Source organism: Gadus macrocephalus, chromosome 2, assembly GCF_031168955.1.
Source record: "Gadus macrocephalus chromosome 2, ASM3116895v1".
NCBI lineage: Eukaryota > Metazoa > Chordata > Actinopteri > Gadiformes > Gadidae > Gadus > Gadus macrocephalus.
The window spans coordinates 4150892-4166459 of record NC_082383.1 but is presented as its reverse complement, the minus strand read 5'-3'; positions in this window follow the sequence as shown (position 1 = coordinate 4166459).

Here is a 15568-nt window from a genome sequence, read left to right as displayed (position 1 = left end):
CTTCAGAATGGCCCAACAGAGGGGAATGTGTTGATTACATTTGAACGGGTGAAGAAAAACACATGGATTTACACCGCTCGCCTGGCCCTTTGTCAATAGTTGCGTGACGTGCGGCTGAACACCAACACAGAAACACCTACCATGAATCCATTATAACTGCGAGCAAACGAGACAAAGAGAGAAATTACGTAAGCAATTACCTTAAATCTCTGTAACACAATGTTTCCCGATTCATGAAAGATAAATATGAATGAAAAGTGTTTGTTTCGATTGCTTGTTTTTTTATTCGACGGGTTGTACAAACGCTGAAAAATATATTCTCAAAGAGACAATGCTGTGCTTGATTGTGAATATGGTACTTGTTCAAAACCGCTTTAAGGTATTTGTAACAAGATTTGATATTAAAAGTCGCTTATTGTGGTTTGATAAAGCTTTTGTGATGGCAACCAACAAAGGCGGTGAATCCTCCGCCTGGAACAAATAACCAATAAGACCACCTTACACTTATGCTATGCTTCCATAATGGCCGCCCGAGTTAATGAATATGTGTCTGGAAACGATACACCCAATAAAGCAACCAACTAATTGTCATATGGTTGGCAGTTGCTGAGTGGGTAAATGGACTGTAAATGAGTTGGCAGAAATATAAAGGTTCTGCCTGTGAGCCATAAATCGTCGGTTAACAATACAGTGTTACAGTGAAGTTAGACCACGATTACGAGAATCCATTCAGATCCCGGCATCCGGCTGGTGTATTAATAAGTGATCTATGCGCCGCGACACAACCACCTAACGAAGCTAAAGAAACAATAACTCATATTTGAATAATATTATTATCGGGCCATTAGGGTGATTTCACATGAGTAAGTCGTACTTATTTATTTATTTTGTGCCCAATAATTAAACGGTAGTACAAAATTAAAAGCACGCTGCCTGCATGTGTTTTCCATTTGTGTTTCTTCTGCATCTATTAGTGTGTGTCTGTGTAAGAAAGTGCGTGCGCGCGTGTGTTTGCGTGTGTTATGTGTGCCTGTGTAGGAATGTGTTTGTGTGCGTGCCTGTGTCATTTGTCTAATCCCTGAAGCATCACCATCATCGCCATGCCCGCTGAATGTGACTGTCACTCCCAATTGACGTTGAGAGGGACACCGTGCCTATTTTTATAAATGTATACATATTCATTAGACCCGAGTGTCATTCATAACAGCGGTTCACTCTAAATGCCTCAACCAGGCCGCCGTATCCGCCGTCGGGGTGCGGCGACGCCTCCCTGCCTCTCCATCTCACAAATTAACCACACGGGCCGTCACGGTAAAGGTGCTCGCTGTCAGACAACAATAGCTCCTGATTTTCATCAACTGCTTGAGCGTCTTCATTTCCTCACCACATAAAACAAATAGCAAACACTCCCAGTCAGGAAGCCCTTTAGGGGACCGTAACTGAACTGCACCCCCTGTAAAAAAGACTCTCCACTATGATACCATTTATTCATTGGAGTGCAAAATGAATTGTGACCTTCCTTTATTATTTTATTTTGGGGAGTGGGGGGGGGGGGGGGGTAGGGGGAGTTACGTTGACCGGCGACAATACCGTGCGCCAGCAACATCGCAGCATTTACGTGCAACAAACGCAGAGGGGCTCATCACAGCGATCGGACGTCGTCTCACGCTCGGGGGGCGCGCCATCAACACGTTGCTGCGCAGAGGGCCCGCGGAGCCTCGTGTGAGTGAGTTGTTTGGCGGCGTCACTCTACAATGAACACAAGGCTTCTCTTTGTGTCTCACTCCTTCAGGACCGCCACCAGACAACGTGGCCTCGCCCGGGGAGCGCTGAACGAGACGGCAGTCTGCGTCAGAGCGCACTTTGATGAAAGCACGTTAACTGAAAAGGGGGAACACGTTATGTTAAAACCGGCACGAGGGACGGGACGGGGTGGGGTGGGGTGGGGGGGGGGGGGGGGTGGGGGGCGGTTGACGACGTCAGGTTGGAAACCGTGGTTACCGACCCTTCCCCTCCACCCGCCGACTTCCGAAGTAATGGAAGTCTGCAATTTTTCCCTTTGCTTTCATTTTTTCTTTTAGCTCCACAGCCATGTTTTTTTCATGCCCATTGTTTCCGCTCCACCCTGCTTTACAATCAAGTGCACAATGCCCTTACACTGCCCCCCCCGCCCCCCCCTCTGACTCCCCCAGCACCACTACCCCTGTTCACTTTGGACAGCATTAATAAAACAGGCTTTCAATGATGCAAAGTGCAACACCACATTGGTTCTCCCAGTGGTGGTTTGATTAAAGCTTTTAAACTTCACCACCGCCGCCGCCACCGCCGCTATTTGCGTTTGCGCGTTTCAGCCAGGCTCAGGGACCACTGCAGTTACCAAGGCGAAGCGAGACGTTGTTGTTGTTTTCCTTTGAACCTTTTCCCACCTTCTTCTTTGTCCATAGGAGAAAGAAAGAAAGAAAGAAAGAAAGAAAAAAACATGGGTGGACTATTCTGGCGTAGCTATAGCAGGACTTGCCTTGAAGTCCAGAGTGGAGATGTGTTGTGCCCTATAGTGTGGAATGGGTTTCCCCGCTAAACTAAGATTGTTTTTTTGTAACCACATGCATCCTCTGTCAAGGCCACAACCCATTCAAATGCATTCGATGGGCTGAAAAGCCTTCACGACGGCCAGGTTTACCTGCTCGTCGGCCTCCAAACAAAATTAAAATATCAACGAGTATCATCTTTGGAAACAAGCGTTGTCACTCCCACACTTTCTCCTCTATATCACAGTGACTCTGGTCCCTCGGTTAATTAAAGAAACAGAAGTACACTGGAAAATGGAATTTCATTAAATTAATTTTTCGTACAGAGAAAGTTCTAATCCCCATGACTCTTCTATCCCTTGCAGACCTCGGGCGCCATGCACGAGTGAATCGTGTCCAATGAAGCCACATCATGCCACATATAAAATTTATATAAAATTACCTTCTACAGAATGGAAAAATTTATCAAAGTATTCCCGAGGAGACTCTTATTTTGTATATTTGCAATCCCTCGACCTGTACGGGCCTTACACCTATTTTGAAGAAATATTTCTTGCTCATCTTATTTATTAAAGAATAAAGCGTGGCAGCCATCATCCGGTGTGAAGGGTTCAAGGTCTGTCCGGGCTCAGAGAGGAAACTGACGCGTAAAAGCAAAAGAAAATACCGCCACTCCCTTTTCCTTCCCCATTCTGTCACATGGCTTCTGCGTATGTCGGGCATCATGTGCGAACTTGAGTCCATCGCATCGCATCTGTGTCACTCGTGATACAAACGCAGTTTGGCGGCGTTCTCTTGGGTAAAGCTGAGAGTGAGACAGGAATCCCTCCTCGCGTCTCCCCCCCCTCCTCCCCCCGCCCCCTGTCTCCCCCTCCACCATGATGACAACAGCAGGGGCCCGTCCGTCTTCGTCAGGGGCCTCTAGTACTAGTGTTTGTCTCCACCGGAGAGGGTGGGGGTGGGGGGGGGGGGGGGAGGTTAAGGGGAGCCATCGGGAGACATTGGGTGGAGGGCCCCTGAAGAATTAAAGCGGGCTGGGTCCCTGGGACCGGCGACAGGAAATCTCACTCAGCTCATCAGAGACAGCGGTGATTGGATGTGACATGTGCATCCTCCTTCTGCAGACACAATGTCTTTGTTTGGACTGCATTACTTCTATGTGGGTAATTTGACCGGGTCGGTGTGTGTTGGTGTGTGTGTGGTTTTGTGTGGGTTTGTGTGTAGATTAATGAAGTTGAGTGTGTGTGTGCTTGTGTGCGCGTGTGTGTGTGTGTGTGTGTGTGTGTGTGTGTGTGTGTGTGTGTGTGTGTGTGTGTGTGTGTGTGTGTGTGTGTGTGTGTGTGTTTGTGTGTGTGTGTGTCTGTGGGGTTTTGGGTGGTTTTATGGGTAGATGAATGTGTGTGTGTGTGTGTGTGTGTGTGTGTGTGTGTGTGTACACACTAGTGTGTGAAAGTGTCTTTATTTCAATGTATGTGCATGTGTGTGTTATCATGTCTCTATGAATGTGTGGGTGCGTGTGTGTCTGTGCGCGTACGTATGCACTGTTGTATGCACATGGACACACTGCATGTTTTCCTCATCCCTTAAGGTCACATTTGAAGTTTGACCTTCTGAAGCTAGCTTTCTTTCCCCTTCTGCACACATGTACACAACAATTTCTAATTGTGTGATTCTGGAAAAACCAAAACAAACAGAAAGAGCTACGAGGTACCAAGCAGCCCACGGGGGACGGATGCAAACGCTAGCAAGCCCAACTGCACGCGGGGCTAAATGCCCCGCGGTAATAGAAAAGAAAGGCTGGCTACCGGCGCCAGAAAAAGGGCTAGCGACCGGTTTTGGTCTCAGACTGGGCGCGCTAATCCCGTTGATCCCCCCCACCCCCCAAAACACATTTAACTGTCAGCTGTTTCCTAGCTACCGTGGAATCTGCACACAGTTTGGGATTTGTGCTACTGTAAAACCACAGCAATCTCTGCCCCACTGACGCATCGGTCTCCTTTCATTCCTCCCATCAACACCACCGCTGACACCGCCGCCGCCGCCGCCGCCGCCGCCGCCATCACCCTCTTTGAACCATTCATGCCCCTGTTGTTATATATTTTTTATTGCATTGGTCTGGCACAGAAAGAGAAAGACAATATGGTAGCTAGCGACAGGGTAAATTGCAAAGTGGTGTGTGTGCAGAGGAACGTTAGAACATGACTTTTTAGACCGAAATGGCTGCTTGTTGGATTTTGTCTATTCACGCGGGACACAACGCTGCTATGCCCCACTTAGAACAGATGTGCCGAGCATCCAAATGACTGGTTTTAGTTCTGAGGAAGCTCAGTGTAAAGACAACAAAACTATTTCTGTTCCCGCCTCTGTGTGTAGCTGTGTGTGTGTGTGTGTGTGTGTGTGTGTGTGTGTGTGTGTGTGTGTGTGTGTGTGTGTGTGTGTGTGTGTGTGTGTGTGTGTGAGAGACGTGTGTGTGAAGTGTATGTAACACATTAGAAAAATGTGTTTGCGGGACCCCACACAACAACGTGTGGTTCCGCCACGTGTGTTTGTACATCTGCTCGAGTGAATTAAAGACATAAAGACACTTTTATGGAGTTCAACTCTTAAGCTGCCTTTGAAATGAAAACAAAAAGAGGCTAATCTCGCCACGCACAATCTCTTTTATCCGCGTCAGTGTGTTGGTTGCGCGGAGAGGTGCAATGCACCACAGACTTTGCGTTTAACCTCAAAGGGGTTTTACTCAAACGGATCCTAAATCATTCCGGTCAGAAACACATGGTAGACTTAATTTGCATAATGCCGTACCCATGCTTCATTGTCAAAGCGCTGGTTCTGCCCTCTTCCGTATCTATTAATCCAGGTATACCCTCCAGTGAAAGGAGACATGGTACACACACACACACACACACACACACACACACACACACACACACACACACACACACACAGTGTATTGATTTTGACTGATATACACACCGTAGCATACACTGCACGGCCGTACGTAATATTAGTTGCTATTCAGAAAAAGGCGATTGTTTTATTCATTGCCGATTGACGTTGTTGAAATACGTCTAGCGACTGCATGAAATAGATCAACCACAATATGCTACTTAAATAAGAATAAATATGAATAGCTCTTATCAATATTTAATAGTTAAAATATTATAGAAAAGAGAATATTTAATATTGACAAAAATATGGTGCAATCTCTGCCCAATGCAAACTTGGACGATGTCCATCATGACTCGACTCCCTCGCGACCTGCAAAACTTTTTCCATATGCTGACCAGCCTAGAAGTGCTATTCCTCAAAGTTTTGCATTGTGTTGTGTTTTCTTATTTTGCAGCTGATCTGTGAAGGCTTTCACCTGCACTGAGGGAAGGGCTGAGTCCCAGCATATGCTTTGAGACTGTATCCCTGCAGCGCTTTCATGGATAGTGGTGGGGGCCCCACAAAAGATAGGGGTGTGTGGGTGTGTGTGTGTGGGGGGGGGGGGGGGGGGGGTACAGATGTGACATGAGCTGCAAGAGAAGGGGGACCCCTGAGCGGCCCTGTCAGCCCCCATCACATCTCCCCGACACTTCCCGACTGGGACCTCTGTTGACGTGAACCGAAAGGACAGTGATCAAAGATAGAGCGTGCCTTCAAGTGCCTCAGACGTGCTGCCATAGCGACCGGCCCCAACTTCTTCTTTTTAGTTGGGGCCGGTGGGGGGGGAAGAGATACCGAACACAAAAACCACCCCAAAAAATAAGCATTCCGAGATGGGACTCTGCCTGGGCACCAGACTTTTGGGGGGAAGCCTCAGGTGGTCTCCTCGCAATTCGCACCCTCTTGAATGTATAAGCACACACTTAAGTCCCCTGGTGGCCCTGCTTTGAAGGCGCGGTCGATAGGGCGTGCAGGTAGAGCGGTGTCAGAACACAGAGGGGGAGGCCGGGCTGTGATGTCGAGAGGCCAGTCTCTCTCGGACGTGAGACAGAACGCGGCCGGTGTCGGGGGGGGGGGGGGGGGGGGGGGGGGGGGGGAAGCATAGAAACAAGGGGAGGAAAAAATACAAATGGAAACAAAAGTAACATCAAACAGATAAGCTATGCCATGTGGGCTGAACCAGGACAATGGAGAGCCAGGCTCAGCCCTGGTTCTAATCAATACTGAGCACAAAGCGTTGGGTCGGGGCCAAAGGCAGCGCGCCAGTCTCGCTAGCAGGACTGGCAGGAACGGTTGCCAACAGCGGGCTGAGCAGAACGTCAAGCCGGGCCCTGCAGCATGGAGGTCTCCCGCTCCTGAACCAGAACCATGTTCGGTGACAGGGAGAGTGCGGCGGATTAGACAGGCTTCTATTCTCCACGCTTACCCACGCACCACCAAAAACCCGCACGCCCCCAAAGCCACCTCCATGAATGAAGATGAGCTCTTCTGCTCTTTGGCCTTGATAACAATGCCGGGCGAAAAACAATGAAAATGCTCGGATTTGAGAAAAAAAAATGCGAAGAATGGCGGAGGGAGGCTGCGAGGCGTGCTTTCATCGACCACAAAGTAAGCGTTGCGAGTAGATCACGGCGCAGCCTCGGCAGCGTTTAAGACAATCGCCTTTGATACATGATCGGTGCTCCAGCGAGCAGAGAGAAAACTGCCCATTGGGAAAGTGAAACAAACAGAAGGTACAAAGAGGTGCGGCAGCCCTTCCCCTCGCGTCAGTCGACTCCCGGGCTAGCTGTGCTACGCTGCTCAGTGACTCCATTACAGTTCTGTTCCCCGGAATCGGAACTGAGTGGGACATCAATTGGCAGGTGTACTCGAACCCTTTATTTATTTTGTGGAAGGATGCCGCTGGGTGAGGCTGCACAATATCCAGGAGAGGCTACGAGTTCTTCCTCTCTCTGGTGTGTGTGTGTGTGTGTGTGTGTGTGTGTGTGTGTGTGTGTGTGTGTGTGTGTGTGTGTGTGTGTGTGTGTGTGTGTGTGTGTGTGTGTTCGGCGAGGGACAGTGTTGAATGTAAAGAATTCCCCGGAAAAAAAACCCAGAGAGCTTTCGAAGCAGTATTTTTCCCCCCCATTGAAAGAAAAAAAAACCTCCTCCCCAAGCCCCCCCCCCCCCCCGTCCTCCATCCTTTTTTTCATTTATCCACCATGCCTCCTTCTTCTCCATTCCACACGCAACACAAGAACACACTCAGCTGTCCCCATGAGGGCCGACTTGAATGGGAACATGGACTCAAAGCCCACGTTGTGCTATAAAGTGCATTGTTTCTCACTACTTCTTTCCTTTGTGTTGTTTAAATGTTGAGATGGAACCGCTCAGGGCCTTGTAGACAGATGCCTGGTCCATGAACACCAGATTCAGCACATCCCTTCGGTGCCCCAGACAGGGGTAATGGGACCGTTTTAAAAGAAGGGAGGGGGTAGGTTGGGGCTGGCGTGTTGTCAAATGGCTCCTTAGAATGCAGCTTTGTCGAAGCAGCAACCACCATCATCTTGGTGCCCAGAGTAAAGGGAAAGAAAACGGTGTATCAGAAGAAAGAAATAAACAAATTGTGTGCCATACGGATCCAAGGTCATTTTCTCTTTCAATAGGCGTCCCCGCTCTGGGCCACTGTGCTCTGGGCCGATACTCTTTGTTCCTGTAAGTAGAGAATCGGCCTTTCAGGATGTTGGCTGGATTGATTAGAGGTTGAGCCGGGAGAATTAATATGTAAACAACTTAGTCACGTTCACCCAGCAAGCCCTTGGCCTTCTCTCGGGTAAAAAAAAACATGGAGACATGAAAATTTAACCTTGCTCGGCTGGCTGGCTAAAATAACCCGAGGAGCAGGGCTTGGCTCTCACTGCTTGAAACCATAACTCTCCATAAGACTCCAATTGCCATAACCCTCCCAAGCTAAAGAGGAAGTTATTGCATTGTATTAGTTGAGGCAGATTGATCTTCAATGTGCCACTAGTGAATAAAAGAAAAAAGAAAAAAAGGAAAGAATAATTTGATTCACGACTGAGAAGCAAGACTTTCATTACGCACATATTTTACTCCATAAGTCCCCCATTGCTGATTAAACACTATTTCTGTAAGAGTGGTTTAGTTATGCTCAGGCCCACGTAATTCACATAACAAGGTTGCTGGAATCCGTAGAATAATGCAGAAATGCTCAACTACACTGCAGAACTATTTCTAGTAAATCCTGTTGCCGATGAGCTGGCCAGACATGGCATTATGACAGACACATGGTGCGAAATGGGTCTCCTTTTCCCGTGAACACACCAATTACCATACCCCTGCGGACAAATGGCAATAACTGGGCATGCGGTTTATGCCAAAACCCTGAGGTACAAGTTAATCTGATTATATGTGCATTATGAACAATAAACACAGCTTTGGTCGCTTGACTGAGCTGGTTAAAGACTTCTCGAAGCTACATCATTTTCACTGCGTTCCTGCTCAATTGTTCTTCTGCAAATTCCGTGAACAACAGTCCTTTTTCGAGTGTAAAAGAGGAAAGAGGGAAGAGGAATATGAGTGTGTATGTAGACAATTAGTTCTGCAGTCACAGCAACAGCAGCCCAAGCAGTCAGGGACTGAAAGTAGGGAGACCCAGGAGTCTTACTTAGAAGAGGTGTTTCCATTCTGTTTCACCTGAGGCTGTGCAACACTCAAACGCCGATCTCTGGTCTTTCTGGGCGCAAGAGGCACCGGCTGCACACACACACACAAAACAAGCATTTAGTCCAAATTTTAGGAGACATCTGTTGGCTCTCCGGAGCAGTAAACATGTTTAATTAAATACGTGTCACCAAAAAGGAGATGAATATGCCATAAATATGCACTGTGTGTAATTATACTATGGTAGCAGCACTGAGATTACAGCAATCCCATCCTCACTCCAATCGTGGCCCCGAATGAGAACTATGATCAGAGCAAGTGTTTATCCTGAAATATGACACATCATGGCTGTTGGAGAGGTAAGTATGGTTTGTAGCTACACACAAACACGTGTGGATTCACAATACCATTACTTTATACCCAATTTCGCACACATGCGTAATAGTTTTATATCCAGAATTGTATCGTGTAATTGTGCAGTATAGTAGAGTGAATTTTGATGTAAAATAGTTCCATTTGCAACACTGATTAAATATTATTGCGGGGCCCACTGCCAAACCCGGGGAATTTTAATCACACGAGGACTTATCGGGTCTTTTAAACAAATGGACCTTTTTGTAAGCATGCTGGATTATCATACGATTTAAAGATTTAGAAATGGCTGACAGCTGTCAGGGCCATTACAACGTACATCCCCGAAAATCATAGCAGCCATCGGTTGGCAGAATGTCAACGACGCCATCTACACGAAGGGGGGATTCAATGCAGTTGGGGAGTAAACATGAACCATTAACCCAAACGAATATAGAACCGAACATGTGGTGTTTGACTGCATTTCCGCCGTAATTTGTCCAAAGTAGGGCTTTTAATATTCATTGCGTATTAACCAGCGACGGCAGCCAGCAGTGTGCGAATGTGGCGAGGGGGAAATACGGCGACTACCAGGGGAAGAGTGGCACGATGGCTGCTGATGAGGTGTTTTCAACGAGGAGTCTAAATGAGCGCTCTACGCGGCCTGCTGAGAAGGGGGGGGAGTGCCCCCCCCTGTGGACTCCATGAGGTGTCCCCCTGGTGGATTGAAGCAAGCCAGCCTCTGTTCAACACAGTGGGGGCCTCTCCAGAAACCTGCTGATAAAAACAAGCACACGCCACCTCTGGGTCTCTTGGGGGGCCATCGGTGCCTTGTGTTGTCTAATTTATGGAATCCTCCGAGCGCCCAACTTGAGCATCCCTGACTTTATGCACAGGCACACACGCGTACACACCGCCACTCATTAGCGTCAAACAAACAAGGACCCCCCGCGGGGGTTGGGTTTGACGAGCTGCTGCTTCAGAGGGGGAACGCTCCCTCTGTCGTCGGCGGGGGGGGGGGGGCCACCCTACGTGAAGAACGGGGAGGGAGACGTGGGGTCTGGCGCTCGGTGATTGGTCGTCAGTTGGGACGTGGAGGAGATTGTCCTCCATTGAAAAGAGACGGCGGCGGGAGAGACCCTCGCAGCGAGACACTTACACATGCTAATGCGCAGCCGGGGAGCGCTGAAGGGGCCTTGAGGTGCGCGGGGATGAAGAAGAAGGAGTGTGGTTTCAGGAGGAAAAAGGTAGACCCGTGTGAAGTAGCCGAGAAGTGCTCGCCAGACACACACTCACACACTCTTGGCATGTAAGCTCCCGTGCTAGATGCTAACACGAGCCGGGGCATCGGTGTTGCGCTGCACAGTAAGCCACACTTTTTTCTCAGACGAAGTGAGGATTACTCGTGAGCTCAATAGTGGTTAAGGTGAGTCATAATAACAACAGAAAACACATTCATGACACATTTTCATTTGCTTTAAAAATCCCACAAGTGCCTCAGAGGAAAATTTGAATAAAACACACACACACACACACACACAGACTACACAACACACAAACGCACACACGCATGCATGCACACGCACCCACACCAAGCACATAGAGAGTGTGGGGCTTTTGCACACAGACAAGGCAGAGCTTAGCAGCGGCTCGGTCTCTTGGTATGGAGAGCTGGGTCGCAGAGGCACAAAGAAGCAGACAGTTACTGAAACGGAGGCTACAAACTAGTGGGGTGGGGTGGAGGGTGGGGGGAAGGTCTGTGGTTGATTAGTTCCTTCAAGTAGGTGGTTTGTACGTTAACACACTGGTGTGTGTGTGTGTGTGTGTGTGTGTGTGTGTGTGTGTGTGTGTGTGTGTGTGTGTGTGTGTGTGTGTGTGTGTGTGTGTGTGTGTGTGTGCGTGTGTGCGAGCCTGCATGCGTGCGTGCTTGAGTGTGTGTGTGTGTGTGTGCTTTCCTGCGTGCGTGTGCGTGCTTGCGTGCGTGAGTCAGAGAGGGAGCCAGCTGGATTTCAGAGTGAACCCCGAAAGGAGACAATAGCAGCCAGTGCAGTGGGAACGAAATACCCATATTCAGCTCAGGGATTAGTGTCGTTATAGTACCAGGCTGAGCTTGGCGCTGGTAGGTTGGACGCAGGGCCACCTCCGATGTGTAGGAACCATATATTCCAACCAGACTATCAGCAGTCTCTCCTGCTTTTCTATTGAAGTAAATGCCCCAGGGATTTGTATGTCAAACATGTTCCACGGTTTTATCGTTTTATAACCTTCGGTTATACGCGAAGCACACCGGGATTTAGAGATTGAGGAAGATGTATTTAATCTGGATGTACCTGGGGGAAAAAAATGGGCTGCAGAGCAAGAGATCCATTTTGTTCGGAACACACTGCGATGATAAACCTTTATCAATACATTTTATCCCCACGCCTTCTCTGATAGAAATGAATCAATGGGGGGTTATTAACCCATTCATTCAACCCAACATCAAAATGGAAGTGAGAAAAGATAGGCCAGTGCCATTTACATGAATTAAGTCATTAGCACTTTGCCAGGCGTTCAGGCACAGGACATCCACCAACAGACACAAGTGACCAGTCGCTCCAATTTCCCCACAGTAATTGTGTGATTAGGGGGGCTGACATGGGCAGGTTGTATGTCTACGTGTCAGGTTAATGCAGGGCAGGGCAGCACACACCAATGTCTCGAGGCTTTATAATCCTCAGAGAAGCTTTAAAGAGACGGTGGTTGGAGTAAAAAGCAGGAACACCATCATTCTTTCGCTTTTAATGTATATTTCATCATGAATCATAGAAGGGAGGATAAGCTATAGAGTAAAGTGTAATCTGACTTTCAAAAGCAAATACGTTTTTTTGGATGGAGTCGATTGGGCTGTTATTTCAAAATGAATAAATTGTTACCAAAAGAAAAAATGACATTGAACAGAGTCGATAGATTTGGGCGTGTGTTTTGTGACCTTAAACAATCGTATAGCGATACAAACATTAGACTGATCAGAATGATTGATCTCTCCAAAACACACCATTGGTGTGTTTTCACTGGATGTCTCATGAACATGGACTTGGTCATTTTCCACCCCGGGGTACGGGGGCTGTGATGTGACTTTACTTTGGGACTGGCCCCATTTTATACAAACAAATCAAATGACAACACAATCCCGGAGGTGTTTGTCCTACCTTGGGCTTGGGCGCGGGTGATACACGTAGCTGACATCAGAATCCAACAGAAGACCAACACCTGTCCAGCGGTAACCTCGAACATGGTCTGCTGCGACAGTCTCGAGCCACGCGTAGTGCGCGTGCCATGTCTCCACGCGGGAAACATGTTGCTTTAGCGGCCACGGGCTCTCTCGTTTTGGAGTCCTGTCTTCTCGCGCTGTCCTGTCCTTTGCTGTCCTGTCCTTTGCTGTCCTGTCCTTTGCTGTCCTGTCCCTGCGCGGAAACGTGCGCGCGCTGATGAGGCTGAGTGACTGGGGACTAGAGTAGAGCTCTTCTTCAGCACCCTGAGCGTCGCGAGCGCAAGGCGGGCATGCTGTGTAGTGTGGAGGAGAGCGCGTGGACAAGTCCCGCGTGAGCGAGGCGGAGTCAATCCAACTCGGATTCCGTTCGCCTGTCAAATGTGTGCGGGGATACTGACACACTGTATACGAGATATAAATATAAATATATTTATCGATGAAAATAATCAATGATAATGTGAAATTTATGAATACTTGGCCGAATTATTTAAATAATTGTTTGTTAGCTAAAGTTACCAGACATAGTTTGGTTAGAATGGGAATTCAAACAGCTAAATAAAGAAAATCAATAAAACAATTTAAAAAAAGCGTAATACCATTTTGGAAAACAACGTGTAAATGTATGTGCTTCTAAAGGCATTATTTTTAATTGTATGCATACATATAAGACGCAGTTGATACCTTTCACACAATTAACTACTAATCTTTTCGTATTCTCCGTGGCGCGCGGCTCCGTAATTGAGGGCCAAGTAGCCTACTCTGTACATTATTGCCATCATGTGGCACAAAGCGGTAGTTTGTGAGACAACACACGCACACAATTGTGAGTATGACTCCCCTTCCCCTCCCCCCCAAACTAAATGCTCGAAACAATCTGTGGCTCTCATCTTAATACGACTCTATGCTTCAATAAGCATGCGCCTCCCCAATAAACCTCACAATTGAAAATTGGCTTTGCCAAATCCCAAATGGCTGTACAATGATTATCAACCGGGAGTGAGGCGTGCTCCAACTGCGGAAGTAGCCTACAGGAGAACCAAACATGGTACATGCCTACAACTCTTTTATGTTTTTGCGAGCAGCAACAGTAAAACCGGAATTAACGATGCGACTCAAATGGAATAGTGTGCCATGCACCAGATGAGCTATATGTCCCTTTGTTCCATTTGAATTTAATGGAAAGGGGCCATGGCAGGTTGGTGTGGTTGGAGGCTAAATTCAGGTGGCACAATAGATCTACCTCACAGCACATTGTCCCGCGCTGCATTTTATGCCCATGAATTTTGCTCAGCAGACACACGGCAAAAAAACGTTGCACTAATATTTTTTCGGTTGGGGGCTTGTAGAAAGACATTGGGGGGATCTATTTTCAGAGAGCGAGTTCCAGGGCATCAGCAGTTGTAGTGGGCCCACTCCCTGCCTCTGGGACGGAGCTTCGCATCCCATTTTGTTCAATATCTTGTACAACCCTAGAGAGAATGTGTTCTCCTGTCCATTACCATGCACCCCAAACCCCCGCCCCCCTCTCTCTCTCTCTCTCTCTCTCCCTCTGTCTCAGTATCTCTTTCTCCCTCTGTCTCTTTCTCTTCGTCTGTTTACCTCTCTTTCTCCATTTCCCTCTGTCTCCCTCTCTCTCTGTATCTCTCTATCTGCATCTCTCTCTCTTTCTCTCCCCCTATCTGTCGACCTCCCTCTCCCTCCCTCTCTCTCCCTCTCTGTCTCTCTCTCTCCCTCTCTCCCTCTCTCCCTCTCTCCCTCTCGCTCTCTCTCTCTCTCTCTCTCTCTCTCTCTCTCTCTCTCTCTCTCCCCATCTCTCGCTCCGCGTCGGTCTACGTCTTGCTGAAAGCGCTTTTATAGCACAGAGAAAAAAACTCCCTCCCTCCGTGCCTTCGCTCCCGTTCTCCCGGCTCAATCACTCCCTCCTCGCCCCTGTCGTCACCCCCCCTCCCCCCCAAACCAGCACCCTCGCCTCCCCCCCCCCCCCCCCCACCCCTGCTAATGATGTGCTGATTATGAGGCTCTTAGGCCGATAGATTGCTCTCCAGTCTCTGCCGCACATGCAGTAGGAAAATTGCTGCTGTCTTTTGTGCGCCCCCCTGCCGCTCACATCAGGCGAGGTTGACATTAGCAAGCTGCTGGGAACTAGAGCCTGGGCCTGAGGAGAGCCCCCCCCCCCCCCCCCCCCCCCACGAGTGCTCTGGAAGAGGAGGTAGACGAAGAGACACAGACCCCCCACCAAGCTCTGCCGTGCCGGAGGGCCCTCTGGGCGGGATGGAGACGCGCTCCATGGCGTCATCGCTGCTGACAGCCTGAGCAACGTATGAGGCGTTCACGTTGTTGTTCTTGTTGTTGTCCTTGTCCTTGTTGTTGTGGTGACTCAGTTTTAAGGGTGATATACATGTTATACAGGAGAGATGTACAGAGGAATATGCTGAATATTAGGTTGGGGGTATTATATCAAGGACTGGTTATAGCAACATGTCAAAGCTGAAATGAATGAAAGGAATGAATTGAATTATTATTAGACGTATTATTATTCAGTGTTTTTTTTCAGAAATTGTGAATGTGGCTTCCATTCAATGCCTACGTTCTACCTCCAACGACTGGCTTTTTGCCGTGTTGGATTTGAACTTCAGAGCCTTTGTCTAAACGTGACTTTGATCTGGATTTGACTGATATCCACAATGATATGAAATGCGATTTTCCAAATGGTTGACATCCGTGTTCCAATCATGACAGTCATCTAAATGGATGTTCGACTCCACCGCCGGGAAGCGGTGTTTCACCATCAAAAGAACACTGGTTTTAATAATGCTCTGTCATCCGTTGGCCTTCAAGCTAA